Source organism: Hyla sarda, unplaced genomic scaffold, assembly GCF_029499605.1.
Source record: "Hyla sarda isolate aHylSar1 unplaced genomic scaffold, aHylSar1.hap1 scaffold_1382, whole genome shotgun sequence".
NCBI lineage: Eukaryota > Metazoa > Chordata > Amphibia > Anura > Hylidae > Hyla > Hyla sarda.
In genome coordinates this window covers 15,000-35,473 of record NW_026608011.1, presented here as the reverse complement: position 1 = coordinate 35,473, position 20,474 = coordinate 15,000, and the positions used below count along the sequence as shown (strand labels likewise).

At 45.5% G+C, this 20,474-nt stretch overlaps 6 non-coding genes and 1 pseudogene across 6 annotated transcripts; all 7 read left to right on the top strand.

The window, feature by feature from the left end:
• Positions 1-1,010: 1,010 nt before the first annotated feature.
• LOC130306557 (U2 spliceosomal RNA) lies at positions 1,011-1,201 on the top strand. Its single transcript, XR_008855894.1, has one exon. It is a non-coding gene; the product is annotated as a U2 spliceosomal RNA (small nuclear RNA).
• Positions 1,202-3,290: 2,089 nt separating this feature from the next.
• On the top strand, positions 3,291-3,481 carry LOC130306556 (U2 spliceosomal RNA). The gene has a single exon (XR_008855893.1). It is a non-coding gene; the product is annotated as a U2 spliceosomal RNA (small nuclear RNA).
• A 2,102-nt stretch (positions 3,482-5,583) lies between these two features.
• LOC130306555 (U2 spliceosomal RNA) lies at positions 5,584-5,774 on the top strand. The gene has a single exon (XR_008855892.1). It is a non-coding gene; the product is annotated as a U2 spliceosomal RNA (small nuclear RNA).
• A 2,083-nt stretch (positions 5,775-7,857) lies between these two features.
• LOC130306554 (U2 spliceosomal RNA) lies at positions 7,858-8,048 on the top strand. Its single transcript, XR_008855891.1, has one exon. It is a non-coding gene; the product is annotated as a U2 spliceosomal RNA (small nuclear RNA).
• A 2,089-nt stretch (positions 8,049-10,137) lies between these two features.
• Positions 10,138-10,328, top strand: LOC130306553 (U2 spliceosomal RNA). Its single transcript, XR_008855890.1, has one exon. It is a non-coding gene; the product is annotated as a U2 spliceosomal RNA (small nuclear RNA).
• A 2,086-nt stretch (positions 10,329-12,414) lies between these two features.
• Positions 12,415-12,605, top strand: LOC130306552 (U2 spliceosomal RNA). The gene has a single exon (XR_008855889.1). It is a non-coding gene; the product is annotated as a U2 spliceosomal RNA (small nuclear RNA).
• A 2,097-nt stretch (positions 12,606-14,702) lies between these two features.
• Positions 14,703-14,862, top strand: LOC130306589 (U2 spliceosomal RNA; annotated as a pseudogene).
• The last annotated feature ends 5,612 nt before the right edge of the window (positions 14,863-20,474 follow it).

Here is a 20,474-nt window from a genome sequence, read left to right as displayed (position 1 = left end):
GAAAAGGAGAAAAACGTAAAAAAACGTGAAAAAAAAGTAAGAGGAAGAGAAGGGAAAAAAAGGTGGAAATGGGTTTAAAAGTGATTTCGGCGGAGAAATATATATATATATATATATATATATATATATATATATATACGCGCACACACACACATATATATAAACGTATTCTCCGTTGAGATATTGCAGCCGCTGCTGTGTCCAGGCCCAGGAGCCTTAGCACTGTGCTGTGATGTCACTCAATACCACTGACATCACTAGGTGTAAACAACATCTCTCCTTTGCTGTGTATGTGACTATGGAGCTGTTTGGTGATGTCGTCTATTATGGCCTTCATAGAAGCAACAGGAGATTGTTGCATCCATCTAGAACCCTCAGAACTACAGTGCTATGATGTCACTCACTTCCACAGGCCTTGCAGAGTGTAAACAACAACAACCCAGCTTTGTCGTGTATGTAACCATAGGGATTGTGATGTCACCTAGAACCTTCACAGCAGCGACAGCTTTATGAGGAGCATCAGCACTGCTCTGCCTGAGCAGAACCATCACCGCCATAGGTTGTCAAATAACCCGGATTTAACCCACACAGGTAAGTCCAATGGGGTGCAGGCATGTCCTCTATGCTTACAGCTTCCCGTGGGTGTTGGTTTGATACCGTTTGGGGACAGCCAAGGAGGCATCTGCAGGCAACAAAGGTAGGTGTGTGCTTGTGTGTGTGTTTCCTATGCAGATCCTAAGCCCAGTGTCACATGCAAGTAGGAGGAGTAAGAAGGGTTCCTGGCAAATCCGGGTTATGGATTGCATTTAAAAAGGCCCCGTGGGAGTGCAATGGGCCCCTGTCTTGCTGCTTAGCAATAATGGTATGGGTTTAGGTTCTGCTGTGTGTACTGGTGGTTGACTGCCCCCCAGCCCAGAGTGTGCATGGAAAATTGTCTGGCAGCCTCCCTGACAGCAAGCAGTGATAGTGCCCATGAAGGGGACCTTGTTGGGCCCGCCCCTTTCACGGTTATCGCTTCTCGGCCTTTTGGCTAAGATCAAGTGTAGTATCTGTTCTTATCAGTTTAATATCTGATACGTCCCCTATCTGGGGACCATATATTAAATGGATTTTTGAGAACGGGGGCCGATTTCGAAGCTTGCTTCCGTCGCCCTATGCATTGACCCGATATGGCAGTATCTTCGGGTACAGTGCACCACCCCCTTACAGGGTTAAAAAGAAAGATTCCTACTTTCATTGCTACCTGCTTGCTGGCTAGCCAGCTAGCCAGCCCTGTGGGCCTTGCTGCTGCTGCTGCTGCTGCTGCAGCCAAAAAACAAAAGGTGGTGCTGCTGCTGCTTCTGCTGCTTCTGCTTGTGTCTGGCCGCTGTTGGAGCGTCCAGGCACAGGACTTCTGCTGCTGCTGACTAAATGGCCTCCTTAATTGGATCATTTGAGTAGCCAGCACACCTGTGCAGGTAGGGCATGACATGATAGGGAGCTGCCTTGATAGCGGGTGGGTGCTGAATGTTCCTAATTGACAAAATAAGATTAATGCTTATGAAGAAATATAAAATCTCATCCCTTCCCCAATATCGCGCCACACCCCTACCCCTTAATTCCCTGGTTGAACTTGATGGACATATGTCTTTTTTCGACCGTACTAACTATGTAACTATGTAACATAACATGGGGGGGTCTCCTGGCTGTTCACACAGGTGTGTCATTGCTGTACATTGACCATGCATTGCTTCTGTGGTATTGCAAAGGCAAAGACAAATGCTTCCAGCCATCCATTGCACTAATGGATTGGTCATCAGCTGGCTGTCTATGTCCCGCATCAATATAGACCAAAGTACAGAGGGTTAGGCTATGCTATAGTGCACCTACCTGATGCATCAGAAGGTGCGAGGCCCTTGCTAAATTCTGTGCACAGACTTTGAGATCTATGCTTTAGACTGTATCTAAACCTGCTCCAACATGGACTGACATTCTGGCCTACTTTCAGCCGATGCGACTTGTCTGTCGCTGAACAGTCGCTTTTTATGTATTCAGCACCTATGTATAATGTTGTAAAAATGCTCTAGAAGCTAAAGTCGCAGAAATGTCACACATATTTGGCCTGCAACTTTCTGTGCGACAAATTCAGACAGGAAAAATCAGTATAAATCCTTAGAAAATTATCCCCCAGTGTCTCCATCTGCTGGCGGTATTGAATAAGCATTGCTGCACTGATGGGGTATGCATTAGACGAAAAAAAAGAAGAAAAAGAAGAATAATACGCCCAGAAAAGAGGCGAAAAGGAGAAAAACGTAAAAAAACGTGAAAAAAAAGTAAGAGGAAGAGAAGGGAAAAAAAGGTGGAAATGGGTTTAAAAGTGATTTCGGCGGAGAAATATATATATATATATATATATATATATATATATATATATATATACGCGCACACACACACATATATATAAACGTATTCTCCGTTGAGATATTGCAGCCGCTGCTGTGTCCAGGCCCAGGAGCCTTAGCACTGTGCTGTGATGTCACTCAATACCACTGACATCACTAGGTGTAAACAACATCTCTCCTTTGCTGTGTATGTGACTATGGAGCTGTTTGGTGATGTCGTCTATTATGGCCTTCATAGAAGCAACAGGAGATTGTTGCATCCATCTAGAACCCTCAGAACTACAGTGCTATGATGTCACTCACTTCCACAGGCCTTGCAGAGTGTAAACAACAACAACCCAGCTTTGTCGTGTATGTAACCATAGGGATTGTGATGTCACCTAGAACCTTCACAGCAGCGACAGCTTTATGAGGAGCATCAGCACTGCTCTGCCTGAGCAGAACCATCACCGCCATAGGTTGTCAAATAACCCGGATTTAACCCACACAGGTAAGTCCAATGGGGTGCAGGCATGTCCTCTATGCTTACAGCTTCCCGTGGGTGTTGGTTTGATACCGTTTGGGGACAGCCAAGGAGGCATCTGCAGGCAACAAAGGTAGGTGTGTGCTTGTGTGTGTGTTTCCTATGCAGATCCTAAGCCCAGTGTCACATGCAAGTAGGAGGAGTAAGAAGGGTTCCTGGCAAATCCGGGTTATGGATTGCATTTAAAAAGGCCCCGTGGGAGTGCAATGGGCCCCTGTCTTGCTGCTTAGCAATAATGGTATGGGTTTAGGTTCTGCTGTGTGTACTGGTGGTTGACTGCCCCCCAGCCCAGAGTGTGCATGGAAAATTGTCTGGCAGCCTCCCTGACAGCAAGCAGTGATAGTGCCCATGAAGGGGACCTTGTTGGGCCCGCCCCTTTCACGGTTATCGCTTCTCGGCCTTTTGGCTAAGATCAAGTGTAGTATCTGTTCTTATCAGTTTAATATCTGATACGTCCCCTATCTGGGGACCATATATTAAATGGATTTTTGAGAACGGGGGCCGATTTCGAAGCTTGCTTCCGTCGCCCTATGCATTGACCCGATATGGCAGTATCTTCGGGTACAGTGCACCACCCCCTTACAGGGTTAAAAAGAAAGATTCCTACTTTCATTGCTACCTGCTTGCTGGCTAGCCAGCTAGCCAGCCCTGTGGGCCTTGCTGCTGCTGCTGCTGCTGCTGCAGCCAAAAAACAAAAGGTGGTGCTGCTGCTGCTTCTGCTGCTTCTGCTGCTTCTGCTTGTGTCTGGCCGCTGTTGGAGCGTCCAGGCACAGGACTTCTGCTGCTGCTGACTAAATGGCCTCCTTAATTGGATCATTTGAGTAGCCAGCACACCTGTGCAGGTAGGGCATGACATGATAGGCAGCTGCCTTGATAGCGGGTGGGTGCTGAATGTTCCTAATTGACAAAATAAGATTAATGCTTATGAAGAAATATAAAATCTCATCCCTTCCCCAATATCGCGCCACACCCCTACCCCTTAATTCCCTGGTTGAACTTGATGGACATATGTCTTTTTTCGACCGTACTAACTATGTAACTATGTAACATAACATGGGGGGGTCTCCTGGCTGTTCACACAGGTGTGTCATTGCTGTACATTGACCATGCATTGCTTCTGTGGTATTGCAAAGGCAAAGACAAATGCTTCCAGCCATCCATTGCACTAATGGATTGGTCATCAGCTGGCTGTCTATGTCCCGCATCAATATAGACCAAAGTACAGAGGGTTAGGCTATGCTATAGTGCACCTACCTGATGCATCAGAAGGTGCGAGGCCCTTGCTAAATTCTGTGCACAGACTTTGAGATCTATGCTTTAGACTGTATCTAAACCTGCTCCAACATGGACTGACATTCTGGCCTACTTTCAGCCGATGCGACTTGTCTGTCGCTGAACAGTCGCTTTTTATGTATTCAGCACCTATGTATAATGTTGTAAAAATGCTCTAGAAGCTAAAGTCGCAGAAATGTCACACATATTTGGCCTGCAACTTTCTGTGCGACAAATTCAGACAGGAAAAATCAGTATAAATCCTTAGAAAATTATCCCCCAGTGTCTCCATCTGCTGGCGGTATTGAATAAGCATTGCTGCACTGATGGGGTATGCATTAGACGAAAAAAAAGAAGAAAAAGAAGAATAATACGCCCAGAAAAGAGGCGAAAAGGAGAAAAACGTAAAAAAACGTGAAAAAAAAGTAAGAGGAAGAGAAGGGAAAAAAAGGTGGAAATGGGTTTAAAAGTGATTTCGGCGGAGAAATATATATATATATATATATATATATATATATATATATATATATATATACGCGCACACACACACATATATATAAACGTATTCTCCGTTGAGATATTGCAGCCGCTGCTGTGTCCAGGCCCAGGAGCCTTAGCACTGTGCTGTGATGTCACTCAATACCACTGACATCACTAGGTGTAAACAACATCTCTCCTTTGCTGTGTATGTGACTATGGAGCTGTTTGGTGATGTCGTCTATTACGGCCTTCATAGAAGCAACAGGAGATTGTTGCATCCATCTAGAACCCTCAGAACTACAGTGCTATGATGTCACTCACTTCCACAGGCCTTGCAGAGTGTAAACAACAACAACCCAGCTTTGTCGTGTATGTAACCATAGGGATTGTGATGTCACCTAGAACCTTCACAGCAGCGACAGCTTTATGAGGAGCATCAGCACTGCTCTGCCTGAGCAGAACCATCACCGCCATAGGTTGTCAAATAACCCGGATTTAACCCACACAGGTAAGTCCAATGGGGTGCAGGCATGTCCTCTATGCTTACAGCTTCCCGTGGGTGTTGGTTTGATACCGTTTGGGGACAGCCAAGGAGGCATCTGCAGGCAACAAAGGTAGGTGTGTGCTTGTGTGTGTGTTTCCTATGCAGATCCTAAGCCCAGTGTCACATGCAAGTAGGAGGAGTAAGAAGGGTTCCTGGCAAATCCGGGTTATGGATTGCATTTAAAAAGGCCCCGTGGGAGTGCAATGGGCCCCTGTCTTGCTGCTTAGCAATAATGGTATGGGTTTAGGTTCTGCTGTGTGTACTGGTGGTTGACTGCCCCCCAGCCCAGAGTGTGCATGGAAAATTGTCTGGCAGCCTCCCTGACAGCAAGCAGTGATAGTGCCCATGAAGGGGACCTTGTTGGGCCCGCCCCTTTCACGGTTATCGCTTCTCGGCCTTTTGGCTAAGATCAAGTGTAGTATCTGTTCTTATCAGTTTAATATCTGATACGTCCCCTATCTGGGGACCATATATTAAATGGATTTTTGAGAACGGGGGCCGATTTCGAAGCTTGCTTCCGTCGCCCTATGCATTGACCCGATATGGCAGTATCTTCGGGTACAGTGCACCACCCCCTTACAGGGTTAAAAAGAAAGATTCCTACTTTCATTGCTACCTGCTTGCTGGCTAGCCAGCTAGCCAGCCCTGTGGGCCTTGCTGCTGCTGCTGCTGCTGCTGCAGCCAAAAAACAAAAGGTGGTGCTGCTGCTGCTTCTGCTGCTTCTGCTTGTGTCTGGCCGCTGTTGGAGCGTCCAGGCACAGGACTTCTGCTGCTGCTGACTAAATGGCCTCCTTAATTGGATCATTTGAGTAGCCAGCACACCTGTGCAGGTAGGGCATGACATGATAGGCAGCTGCCTTGATAGCGGGTGGGTGCTGAATGTTCCTAATTGACAAAATAAGATTAATGCTTATGAAGAAATATAAAATCTCATCCCTTCCCCAATATCGCGCCACACCCCTACCCCTTAATTCCCTGGTTGAACTTGATGGACATATGTCTTTTTTCGACCGTACTAACTATGTAACTATGTAACATAACATGGGGGGGTCTCCTGGCTGTTCACACAGGTGTGTCATTGCTGTACATTGACCATGCATTGCTTCTGTGGTATTGCAAAGGCAAAGACAAATGCTTCCAGCCATCCATTGCACTAATGGATTGGTCATCAGCTGGCTGTCTATGTCCCGCATCAATATAGACCAAAGTACAGAGGGTTAGGCTATGCTATAGTGCACCTACCTGATGCATCAGAAGGTGCGAGGCCCTTGCTAAATTCTGTGCACAGACTTTGAGATCTATGCTTTAGACTGTATCTAAACCTGCTCCAACATGGACTGACATTCTGGCCTACTTTCAGCCGATGCGACTTGTCTGTCGCTGAACAGTCGCTTTTTATGTATTCAGCACCTATGTATAATGTTGTAAAAATGCTCTAGAAGCTAAAGTCGCAGAAATGTCACACATATTTGGCCTGCAACTTTCTGTGCGACAAATTCAGACAGGAAAAATCAGTATAAATCCTTAGAAAATTATCCCCCAGTGTCTCCATCTGCTGGCGGTATTGAATAAGCATTGCTGCACTGATGGGGTATGCATTAGACGAAAAAAAAGAAGAAAAAGAAGAATAATACGCCCAGAAAAGAGGCGAAAAGGAGAAAAACGTAAAAAAACGTGAAAAAAAAGTAAGAGGAAGAGAAGGGAAAAAAAGGTGGAAATGGGTTTAAAAGTGATTTCGGCGGAGAAATATATATATATATATATATATATATATATATATATATACGCGCACACACACACATATATATAAACGTATTCTCCGTTGAGATATTGCAGCCGCTGCTGTGTCCAGGCCCAGGAGCCTTAGCACTGTGCTGTGATGTCACTCAATACCACTGACATCACTAGGTGTAAACAACATCTCTCCTTTGCTGTGTATGTGACTATGGAGCTGTTTGGTGATGTCGTCTATTACGGCCTTCATAGAAGCAACAGGAGATTGTTGCATCCATCTAGAACCCTCAGAACTACAGTGCTATGATGTCACTCACTTCCACAGGCCTTGCAGAGTGTAAACAACAACAACCCAGCTTTGTCGTGTATGTAACCATAGGGATTGTGATGTCACCTAGAACCTTCACAGCAGCGACAGCTTTATGAGGAGCATCAGCACTGCTCTGCCTGAGCAGAACCATCACCGCCATAGGTTGTCAAATAACCCGGATTTAACCCACACAGGTAAGTCCAATGGGGTGCAGGCATGTCCTCTATGCTTACAGCTTCCCGTGGGTGTTGGTTTGATACCGTTTGGGGACAGCCAAGGAGGCATCTGCAGGCAACAAAGGTAGGTGTGTGCTTGTGTGTGTGTTTCCTATGCAGATCCTAAGCCCAGTGTCACATGCAAGTAGGAGGAGTAAGAAGGGTTCCTGGCAAATCCGGGTTATGGATTGCATTTAAAAAGGCCCCGTGGGAGTGCAATGGGCCCCTGTCTTGCTGCTTAGCAATAATGGTATGGGTTTAGGTTCTGCTGTGTGTACTGGTGGTTGACTGCCCCCCAGCCCAGAGTGTGCATGGAAAATTGTCTGGCAGCCTCCCTGACAGCAAGCAGTGATAGTGCCCATGAAGGGGACCTTGTTGGGCCCGCCCCTTTCACGGTTATCGCTTCTCGGCCTTTTGGCTAAGATCAAGTGTAGTATCTGTTCTTATCAGTTTAATATCTGATACGTCCCCTATCTGGGGACCATATATTAAATGGATTTTTGAGAACGGGGGCCGATTTCGAAGCTTGCTTCCGTCGCCCTATGCATTGACCCGATATGGCAGTATCTTCGGGTACAGTGCACCACCCCCTTACAGGGTTAAAAAGAAAGATTCCTACTTTCATTGCTACCTGCTTGCTGGCTAGCCAGCTAGCCAGCCCTGTGGGCCTTGCTGCTGCTGCTGCTGCTGCTGCAGCCAAAAAACAAAAGGTGGTGCTGCTGCTGCTTCTGCTGCTTCTGCTTGTGTCTGGCCGCTGTTGGAGCGTCCAGGCACAGGACTTCTGCTGCTGCTGACTAAATGGCCTCCTTAATTGGATCATTTGAGTAGCCAGCACACCTGTGCAGGTAGGGCATGACATGATAGGCAGCTGCCTTGATAGCGGGTGGGTGCTGAATGTTCCTAATTGACAAAATAAGATTAATGCTTATGAAGAAATATAAAATCTCATCCCTTCCCCAATATCGCGCCACACCCCTACCCCTTAATTCCCTGGTTGAACTTGATGGACATATGTCTTTTTTCGACCGTACTAACTATGTAACTATGTAACATAACATGGGGGGGTCTCCTGGCTGTTCACACAGGTGTGTCATTGCTGTACATTGACCATGCATTGCTTCTGTGGTATTGCAAAGGCAAAGACAAATGCTTCCAGCCATCCATTGCACTAATGGATTGGTCATCAGCTGGCTGTCTATGTCCCGCATCAATATAGACCAAAGTACAGAGGGTTAGGCTATGCTATAGTGCACCTACCTGATGCATCAGAAGGTGCGAGGCCCTTGCTAAATTCTGTGCACAGACTTTGAGATCTATGCTTTAGACTGTATCTAAACCTGCTCCAACATGGACTGACATTCTGGCCTACTTTCAGCCGATGCGACTTGTCTGTCGCTGAACAGTCGCTTTTTATGTATTCAGCACCTATGTATAATGTTGTAAAAATGCTCTAGAAGCTAAAGTCGCAGAAATGTCACACATATTTGGCCTGCAACTTTCTGTGCGACAAATTCAGACAGGAAAAATCAGTATAAATCCTTAGAAAATTATCCCCCAGTGTCTCCATCTGCTGGCGGTATTGAATAAGCATTGCTGCACTGATGGGGTATGCATTAGACGAAAAAAAAGAAGAAAAAGAAGAATAATACGCCCAGAAAAGAGGCGAAAAGGAGAAAAACGTAAAAAAACGTGAAAAAAAAGTAAGAGGAAGAGAAGGGAAAAAAAGGTGGAAATGGGTTTAAAAGTGATTTCGGCGGAGAAATATATATATATATATATATATATATATATATATATATATATATACGCGCACACACACACATATATATAAACGTATTCTCCGTTGAGATATTGCAGCCGCTGCTGTGTCCAGGCCCAGGAGCCTTAGCACTGTGCTGTGATGTCACTCAATACCACTGACATCACTAGGTGTAAACAACATCTCTCCTTTGCTGTGTATGTGACTATGGAGCTGTTTGGTGATGTCGTCTATTATGGCCTTCATAGAAGCAACAGGAGATTGTTGCATCCATCTAGAACCCTCAGAACTACAGTGCTATGATGTCACTCACTTCCACAGGCCTTGCAGAGTGTAAACAACAACAACCCAGCTTTGTCGTGTATGTAACCATAGGGATTGTGATGTCACCTAGAACCTTCACAGCAGCGACAGCTTTATGAGGAGCATCAGCACTGCTCTGCCTGAGCAGAACCATCACCGCCATAGGTTGTCAAATAACCCGGATTTAACCCACACAGGTAAGTCCAATGGGGTGCAGGCATGTCCTCTATGCTTACAGCTTCCCGTGGGTGTTGGTTTGATACCGTTTGGGGACAGCCAAGGAGGCATCTGCAGGCAACAAAGGTAGGTGTGTGCTTGTGTGTGTGTTTCCTATGCAGATCCTAAGCCCAGTGTCACATGCAAGTAGGAGGAGTAAGAAGGGTTCCTGGCAAATCCGGGTTATGGATTGCATTTAAAAAGGCCCCGTGGGAGTGCAATGGGCCCCTGTCTTGCTGCTTAGCAATAATGGTATGGGTTTAGGTTCTGCTGTGTGTACTGGTGGTTGACTGCCCCCCAGCCCAGAGTGTGCATGGAAAATTGTCTGGCAGCCTCCCTGACAGCAAGCAGTGATAGTGCCCATGAAGGGGACCTTGTTGGGCCCGCCCCTTTCACGGTTATCGCTTCTCGGCCTTTTGGCTAAGATCAAGTGTAGTATCTGTTCTTATCAGTTTAATATCTGATACGTCCCCTATCTGGGGACCATATATTAAATGGATTTTTGAGAACGGGGGCCGATTTCGAAGCTTGCTTCCGTCGCCCTATGCATTGACCCGATATGGCAGTATCTTCGGGTACAGTGCACCACCCCCTTACAGGGTTAAAAAGAAAGATTCCTACTTTCATTGCTACCTGCTTGCTGGCTAGCCAGCTAGCCAGCCCTGTGGGCCTTGCTGCTGCTGCTGCTGCAGCCAAAAAACAAAAGGTGGTGCTGCTGCTGCTTCTGCTGCTTCTGCTTGTGTCTGGCCGCTGTTGGAGCGTCCAGGCACAGGACTTCTGCTGCTGCTGACTAAATGGCCTCCTTAATTGGATCATTTGAGTAGCCAGCACACCTGTGCAGGTAGGGCATGACATGATAGGCAGCTGCCTTGATAGCGGGTGGGTGCTGAATGTTCCTAATTGACAAAATAAGATTAATGCTTATGAAGAAATATAAAATCTCATCCCTTCCCCAATATCGCGCCACACCCCTACCCCTTAATTCCCTGGTTGAACTTGATGGACATATGTCTTTTTTCGACCGTACTAACTATGTAACTATGTAACATAACATGGGGGGGTCTCCTGGCTGTTCACACAGGTGTGTCATTGCTGTACATTGACCATGCATTGCTTCTGTGGTATTGCAAAGGCAAAGACAAATGCTTCCAGCCATCCATTGCACTAATGGATTGGTCATCAGCTGGCTGTCTATGTCCCGCATCAATATAGACCAAAGTACAGAGGGTTAGGCTATGCTATAGTGCACCTACCTGATGCATCAGAAGGTGCGAGGCCCTTGCTAAATTCTGTGCACAGACTTTGAGATCTATGCTTTAGACTGTATCTAAACCTGCTCCAACATGGACTGACATTCTGGCCTACTTTCAGCCGATGCGACTTGTCTGTCGCTGAACAGTCGCTTTTTATGTATTCAGCACCTATGTATAATGTTGTAAAAATGCTCTAGAAGCTAAAGTCGCAGAAATGTCACACATATTTGGCCTGCAACTTTCTGTGCGACAAATTCAGACAGGAAAAATCAGTATAAATCCTTAGAAAATTATCCCCCAGTGTCTCCATCTGCTGGCGGTATTGAATAAGCATTGCTGCACTGATGGGGTATGCATTAGACGAAAAAAAGAAGAAAAAGAAGAATAATACGCCCAGAAAAGAGGCGAAAAGGAGAAAAACGTAAAAAAACGTGAAAAAAAAGTAAGAGGAAGAGAAGGGAAAAAAAGGTGGAAATGGGTTTAAAAGTGATTTCGGCGGAGAAATATATATATATATATATATATATATATATATATATATATATATATATACGCGCACACACACACATATATATAAACGTATTCTCCGTTGAGATATTGCAGCCGCTGCTGTGTCCAGGCCCAGGAGCCTTAGCACTGTGCTGTGATGTCACTCAATACCACTGACATCACTAGGTGTAAACAACATCTCTCCTTTGCTGTGTATGTGACTATGGAGCTGTTTGGTGATGTCGTCTATTATGGCCTTCATAGAAGCAACAGGAGATTGTTGCATCCATCTAGAACCCTCAGAACTACAGTGCTATGATGTCACTCACTTCCACAGGCCTTGCAGAGTGTAAACAACAACAACCCAGCTTTGTCGTGTATGTAACCATAGGGATTGTGATGTCACCTAGAACCTTCACAGCAGCGACAGCTTTATGAGGAGCATCAGCACTGCTCTGCCTGAGCAGAACCATCACCGCCATAGGTTGTCAAATAACCCGGATTTAACCCACACAGGTAAGTCCAATGGGGTGCAGGCATGTCCTCTATGCTTACAGCTTCCCGTGGGTGTTGGTTTGATACCGTTTGGGGACAGCCAAGGAGGCATCTGCAGGCAACAAAGGTAGGTGTGTGCTTGTGTGTGTGTTTCCTATGCAGATCCTAAGCCCAGTGTCACATGCAAGTAGGAGGAGTAAGAAGGGTTCCTGGCAAATCCGGGTTATGGATTGCATTTAAAAAGGCCCCGTGGGAGTGCAATGGGCCCCTGTCTTGCTGCTTAGCAATAATGGTATGGGTTTAGGTTCTGCTGTGTGTACTGGTGGTTGACTGCCCCCCAGCCCAGAGTGTGCATGGAAAATTGTCTGGCAGCCTCCCTGACAGCAAGCAGTGATAGTGCCCATGAAGGGGACCTTGTTGGGCCCGCCCCTTTCACGGTTATCGCTTCTCGGCCTTTTGGCTAAGATCAAGTGTAGTATCTGTTCTTATCAGTTTAATATCTGATACGTCCCCTATCTGGGGACCATATATTAAATGGATTTTTGAGAACGGGGGCCGATTTCGAAGCTTGCTTCCGTCGCCCTATGCATTGACCCGATATGGCAGTATCTTCGGGTACAGTGCACCACCCCCTTACAGGGTTAAAAAGAAAGATTCCTACTTTCATTGCTACCTGCTTGCTGGCTAGCCAGCTAGCCAGCCCTGTGGGCCTTGCTGCTGCTGCTGCTGCTGCTGCAGCCAAAAAACAAAAGGTGGTGCTGCTGCTGCTTCTGCTGCTTCTGCTTGTGTCTGGCCGCTGTTGGAGCGTCCAGGCACAGGACTTCTGCTGCTGCTGACTAAATGGCCTCCTTAATTGGATCATTTGAGTAGCCAGCACACCTGTGCAGGTAGGGCATGACATGATAGGCAGCTGCCTTGATAGCGGGTGGGTGCTGAATGTTCCTAATTGACAAAATAAGATTAATGCTTATGAAGAAATATAAAATCTCATCCCTTCCCCAATATCGCGCCACACCCCTACCCCTTAATTCCCTGGTTGAACTTGATGGACATATGTCTTTTTTCGACCGTACTAACTATGTAACTATGTAACATAACATGGGGGGGTCTCCTGGCTGTTCACACAGGTGTGTCATTGCTGTACATTGACCATGCATTGCTTCTGTGGTATTGCAAAGGCAAAGACAAATGCTTCCAGCCATCCATTGCACTAATGGATTGGTCATCAGCTGGCTGTCTATGTCCCGCATCAATATAGACCAAAGTACAGAGGGTTAGGCTATGCTATAGTGCACCTACCTGATGCATCAGAAGGTGCGAGGCCCTTGCTAAATTCTGTGCACAGACTTTGAGATCTATGCTTTAGACTGTATCTAAACCTGCTCCAACATGGACTGACATTCTGGCCTACTTTCAGCCGATGCGACTTGTCTGTCGCTGAACAGTCGCTTTTTATGTATTCAGCACCTATGTATAATGTTGTAAAAATGCTCTAGAAGCTAAAGTCGCAGAAATGTCACACATATTTGGCCTGCAACTTTCTGTGCGACAAATTCAGACAGGAAAAATCAGTATAAATCCTTAGAAAATTATCCCCCAGTGTCTCCATCTGCTGGCGGTATTGAATAAGCATTGCTGCACTGATGGGGTATGCATTAGACGAAAAAAAAGAAGAAAAAGAAGAATAATACGCCCAGAAAAGAGGCGAAAAGGAGAAAAACGTAAAAAAACGTGAAAAAAAAGTAAGAGGAAGAGAAGGGAAAAAAAGGTGGAAATGGGTTTAAAAGTGATTTCGGCGGAGAAATATATATATATATATATATATATATATATATATATATATATATATATATATACGCGCACACACACACATATATATAAACGTATTCTCCGTTGAGATATTGCAGCCGCTGCTGTGTCCAGGCCCAGGAGCCTTAGCACTGTGCTGTGATGTCACTCAATACCACTGACATCACTAGGTGTAAACAACATCTCTCCTTTGCTGTGTATGTGACTATGGAGCTGTTTGGTGATGTCGTCTATTATGGCCTTCATAGAAGCAACAGGAGATTGTTGCATCCATCTAGAACCCTCAGAACTACAGTGCTATGATGTCACTCACTTCCACAGGCCTTGCAGAGTGTAAACAACAACAACCCAGCTTTGTCGTGTATGTAACCATAGGGATTGTGATGTCACCTAGAACCTTCACAGCAGCGACAGCTTTATGAGGAGCATCAGCACTGCTCTGCCTGAGCAGAACCATCACCGCCATAGGTTGTCAAATAACCCGGATTTAACCCACACAGGTAAGTCCAATGGGGTGCAGGCATGTCCTCTATGCTTACAGCTTCCCGTGGGTGTTGGTTTGATACCGTTTGGGGACAGCCAAGGAGGCATCTGCAGGCAACAAAGGTAGGTGTGTGCTTGTGTGTGTGTTTCCTATGCAGATCCTAAGCCCAGTGTCACATGCAAGTAGGAGGAGTAAGAAGGGTTCCTGGCAAATCCGGGTTATGGATTGCATTTAAAAAGGCCCCGTGGGAGTGCAATGGGCCCCTGTCTTGCTGCTTAGCAATAATGGTATGGGTTTAGGTTCTGCTGTGTGTACTGGTGGTTGACTGCCCCCCAGCCCAGAGTGTGCATGGAAAATTGTCTGGCAGCCTCCCTGACAGCAAGCAGTGATAGTGCCCATGAAGGGGACCTTGTTGGGCCCGCCCCTTTCACGGTTATCGCTTCTCGGCCTTTTGGCTAAGATCAAGTGTAGTATCTGTTCTTATCAGTTTTCATGCTGGTGGGGATGGGTGCTGCATGGAGGATGCAGGTGTACCAGGGCTTTCCGGGGCTGGTTCTGAGGAATCAGCTCGACGGCTGCCCCGATGTGACCTGTTCCCTCCGGGTCTCGCCATGAGGCTGAGAGGGTCTAGAGCCGAGGTACTTTTGTGCCTCGGGGAGTGGTGACCCCGAGGTGCCGAAACTCACTGGGAGAATAGACTCACTGGGTTGAAGCACGGGCACCATAATCTCTTCACCTTGTGGCACTCACCTCTTGATTCCCGGCCTTCTGGCTAGGATCAGAGAAATTTTTATAGATCCGGCCGGATGTCCGGGCAGTATATCTGCACACATTCACTTATTTATTTCTTTTTTGTCTCACTGTGTCACTTTTTGCGTGTTGTGTGTTCACAGGATTTGTCAGGATGCGGTAGCCCTTCTGGGTGTCCCTCCTGGCGGTCTAGGGGAGGTGTGTGTGGCCATTAGGTTCCGCACCTCCCTGCAAACACCCCGGGTACTCCTGCTTTGGCAGGGTACCTACCGTAATCGGCTCTGCGGGCAGATACCTTGGCTAACGCCAAGGGGGATGCCGGGAGCATTTGTGGTCCCCTAGTAGCTTCGGCGAAAAGGGACATCGAACCTGGAACCTCGCAGGTACCTTTTGGTCCGGAGGCGAAGGGTAAGGTTTGTTGGGGGGCCTCTCTCCTATCGGAGAAGGGCTTGCGATAGACCGCATCCTTTGTGCACGTTTTTTTAGTGTAACACGTTTGCACTTTTTCTTGCACTTTGGGTGAATCGAAAGCACGTTCCTCGGCTTTAAAAAAAAAAAAAAAAAAAAATACAGGAGATCTGGTCAGAAGGTACTCGGGTACCCCTCTCCTCGGCCTTGTGGGATCGCCCAGGTTTATTGCCTGGGCTTCACCCACTTGTTGCTATTGGGGAGAGGGCCTAGTCCCAGGGTAACGAGTAGCGATCGCCTCTCAAGACCTTCGGGTGGAGAGAGGTTAGAACCATGGATGATGATCCGGATCCAGGTTCTGTGCCGGCATACGCAAGGATCAAAAACACCGTGAGAGTCATTCTCACGGATGATACCAAAAGGGCGGACGATTTGAAATTCGTAGTAGAGGACGTGCTCGGAGGAGTTTTCGGAATACAGAAGGGCGAGATATTGGCAATCCAGGACTACCCGAAGCGTAAAATTTTTGATGTGACGTTCACACAAAATGGCATCCACAGAGATTTTGTTACCAGAGCTGCTGCGAGTAAAGACAAAAAGCTTCAGGGTGTCCGGATTATTGAGCACGTTCTAGACGATATTAAGCTGGTGGTAGTAAAGATGTATTCCCCTTTCGCCAACCTACACGATGTTGAGTTGTTTTTACAAGTCTATTTTAGTAAGGTTGAGTGCAGAGGAAAAATCATGAACAGCTGTGGCATCTGGACATCTAAGTGGAGATTTCAGGTTACATGCAAAAAAGATGACAGATTGCCAGGGGGAATACAACTACCACCAGCTCGTTTTAAAATAAATAATATGTGTGGCGACCTCTTTTATGCGGGGATGCCAAGCTACTGCAGGAAGTGTCACAGATATGGACACACAAAAGAAAACTGTGAAAGTACATGCAAAAAATGTGGTAGCACACAGCACGAGACAGAGAAATGCACAAGAGGAGGGAGGTGCAATTTCTGTCAACAATTCGGTCACCTTTTCTCCTCTTGTCCCCACAGACATAGGACGGAGCAGCAGTGGCAACCCTGGAGGCAGCAAGGACAGCAACCGGGACACCAGCCGAGGCAAGCAGAGCCAGTGATTACCCCCCCACAAGAGGTAAGCGGTGAGATGGAGAAGGAGAAAGACCCCCCTCAGGCAAAAGGAGGGGACCCTAAAGAGCAGAGGATGGCCAAAAAACGTGCAAGTGGTGGAAAAACTGGCCCCCAGGAGCATGCTGGGTTAAGAGAGGAGCGGACGGCGGCCGAATCCGCTCCTCAGCAACCTCTGGCTCGGGGTCCCCCTGAGAGCGATGATCCGGGTGGAGAGGTGAAGGTTAAAAGGCGGAGGGGCTCCAGAAGACTCTATTCGGAGGCGGTCCAGGGGGAGCCGATGGAAGTACCTGCGGATGCAGGGAACCCAAGTGACGTTCCTCCACAGGTCCCCATAGGGGATACCCCCCCTCCTCCCTGCCAGGAGGAGGTTTCAGGGGTGACCGTCTCTGAGGTACCAGAGACGGAACTAAGTGAACACCCGACCCCTATGGAGGGGCAAGAGGTGGAAGAACCCAATGAGTCTGGAGCCCTGATTGCCAGGATGCCCGAGAACAACTATGCCTCAATCATGATGGAGGAGGGGGGTCGGCTGAGTGATGGTGCCTCCTCTCCTGCTTCCTCTATGCGTACAGTTGAGTCAGATTTTGGGGGGTATGAGGCTTCGGAGGGGGAATCAGAGGTGTAAGACGTTTTCTTGTACATTCCCATGGCTGAGTTGTCCGGTCTGTCCTTGAACGTGAGAAGTGTGAGCGCCAGAGTAAGAAGGGTTGCCCTATTTAATTACTTGTCGGTTTTTGCTGCTTCCGTCCTTTTCCTGCAGGAATGTGGCATCCCGCACAGATTAAATTATAAAGAATATGAAGATGATTGGGTGCACGGTCCATCAGTCTGGTCTGGATCAAATGAGTCCAGATCAGCAGGGGTCGCCATACTTTTTAAAGGGAACGTTTTAATTGAGAGTTTTAACGAAATTTTACCAGGCAGAATTTTATTGGTCAGCGCTTTTATTAATGGTATTAAATGGCAGTTTTTAAATTTTTATGGTTCTCCTGATAAGAATGAAAGAATAAAAATGTTGGAGATTTTACCCCTTTTTATTAACAATTCTAGTCCTCTTGTTTTATCAGGTGATTTTAATTGTATTTTAAGGGGAGAACGCCGTTTTTCGAACGCAGTGAGTAGGAACTATGATAAGACGTCTTTTATGTTAAAAAACTTGATTTTAGATTTTAATCTCACTGATGTTTTTAAAAAATGTAATTTTAACGTACCAGAGGAAGACGGTGTTACCTGGAGCAATGCAAGCTGTAGCTCCAGGATAGATTTTATTTTTTGTTCTTATCAAGTACTGCCTTTTAACTGTGATCTTTTTACCAATGTTTTTTCTGACCATAAATTATTGTATTTTAAAGTTAAAAGTGATTTTAAAAGGAGAACTGGTAGGAATGCCTGGAAGTTAAACGTGTCCCTTTTAGAAGATCCGCAGGTTTTATCAGATTTTATCACCTTTTACAAGGAATGCAGACGAGTAAAAGACCCCAACACTCCCACCAGTATCTGGTGGGAAAAAATGAAACTAAAAATAAAAGAATTTTTTATCCGTGTTGGGGTTAGGAAAGCTAAAGAAAAACGTGAATTTTATAATATCCTAAATACTCGTCTGCAAACCCTGTACAAATTCAGAGCACATGGGATGGAGGTGGAGAAGGAGGTAAATGATCTTAAAAAAGAAATAACTAAGTGCCTGGAGCAGAAAGGAAAAGAAATTATCTTTAGGTCTCGAATACAGCATCTTGAGGAAAACGAGACCTGCTCCAGGTATTTTTTTAAGAAAATACATGAAAATAGAAGGTTAATAGAAAACATTGAAGGAGTGAATGATGTACAGGGTATTTTAAAAAAGGTGCAAGAGTTTTATGCGGATCTTTTTAATGTAAAACACATTGATGAATGTTTTATGAATGACTCGTTAAAGGAGATCACCAATTTTTTAGATCCTGTCTCACAGTCTTTTTTATTGCAGAATATTTCAGAGCAGGAGATTTTAGAGACCGTCAAGAGTTTTAAAACAGGTAAAGTGCCTGGGCCGGATGGTATACCCATTGAATTTTATGTTACTTTTTATGGTATTTTAAAAGAAGATTTGTTCTCCCTTTTTACGGAAGTCTTTAAGTCTAAAATCCTCCCAGGCTCATGGAAGAAGGGTGATGTCTCCCTGCTATTCAAAAAGGGAGACCGGTCGGAACTCAAAAACTGGAGACCAATCACCCTTCTGAACTGCGACTATAAAATAATGGCGAAACTGTGTGCTAACCGCTTAAAGAACGTAATCCATAAAATAATTCATACAAACCAAGTCTGTGGGGTGCCTGGGAGGAGTTTATGGGAGAACCTAAACCTTTTAAAGGATGTAATTAGCGACACCAAATTAAGAAAAGGAAAGCTGGCGGTTTTATCCATAGATTTTGAAAAAGCTTTCGACAGGGTGTCACATTTTTATCTTTTTAAGGTTTTAGAGAAAATGGGTATACCTGATGGCTTTTTATTGTCTCTTAGAGCTTTTTATGATAACTGTACTAGTAAAATTTTAGTAAATGGTTTTAAGACACAGGGCGTGATTTTAAATTCCGGAGTGAAGCAGGGGTGTCCCTTGTCCCCACTACTCTTCATTTGCGCAATAGAGCCTCTTTTATGTACAATACGAAAGGATAAGCAGATCCATGGAGTCCCCCTGCCAGGAGGAGGGGGACTAGAGGCGAAGGTAGTGGGGTACATGGACGATGTTGCGTTGTTTTGCAGGGACACCCCATCGCTTCAGAAGACGCTAAAACAGATTCAATATTTTAATTGTGCCTCCGGTTTTAAAGTCAATTTTAACAAAAGTAACATTTTAAACATAGGCGGAATGCCTTTGTATGATGTGCCCGTCCCTGTGTCTGAGTCGGTGCAGATTTTAGGTGTCTCCTTTGACGAGTCTAATAATGGTTTTAATAGCTGGGACTTGGTGGCTCAAAAAATAAATAAGAAAATATGTATGTGGAACATGCGAGAACTTACAATGGAAGGGAAGGTTTTAATTACAAAAATGGTGCTTTTACCTATTTTATTGTATTTAAGTCTGGTTTTCCCACCCCCCGAAATGGTTCTAAAGAAAATAACAAAAGCTTGTTTTACTTTCTTTTGGAGTTCTAAGAGCGAAAAATTAAAGAGACAAATTGTGATAAAACCGAACTCCAGGGGCGGTAAGGATTTTCCAGATTTTAAAGCTTTCCTTTTAATAAAGTTTTTTAGCTTGTGTTTTACTACTGTTTTTAAAGATAGCTACTGGTCTTATTTTGTTCGTTTTAATACTGGTTATTTTATGCGGAGGAACGGCTGGTTTTCTACAGTTTTAAGTTGCCCTTATTCTTTGAATTTACCCCCTCAATACATGATTTTAGGAAAAATTTTAAACTTATATAATTTTAAAGGTAAAAGTGTTCAGGATCTGTGCAATAGCAAAAAACTACTAAAGGAAATAAAAGAAACCAGTACCGTGACTCCCATCAAAAATTTTAACGAACAGAAGTGTATACAGATTTGGAAGATGTTGAGTATTAATTATCTTTTTAATTCACAGAAGGACCTGGCCTGGAGCTGCGCACACGAGTGTCTTCCATGCCGGGCATTCCAGCACCGAAGAGGATTATCCAACTCTGCAACCTGCCCGAGGGAGGGATGCCGACAAGAGGAGACCGTGCACCATCTAATATGGACTTGTTTTTACTCGCAGAAAATATGGACAAAGATACTCCCTCTGGTAAAAAGGATAACTGGACTAAAAGACTTAAATATTGCAGTGGTTTTTTATGGTTGCCTGGAATGCCCAACACGGACTCAAGAGACTATTGCATGGAAGATCATAAACTGTGTGAAGGCAGCTCTGTGGAAGGCCAGGAATATTTTATTGTTCAAGCAT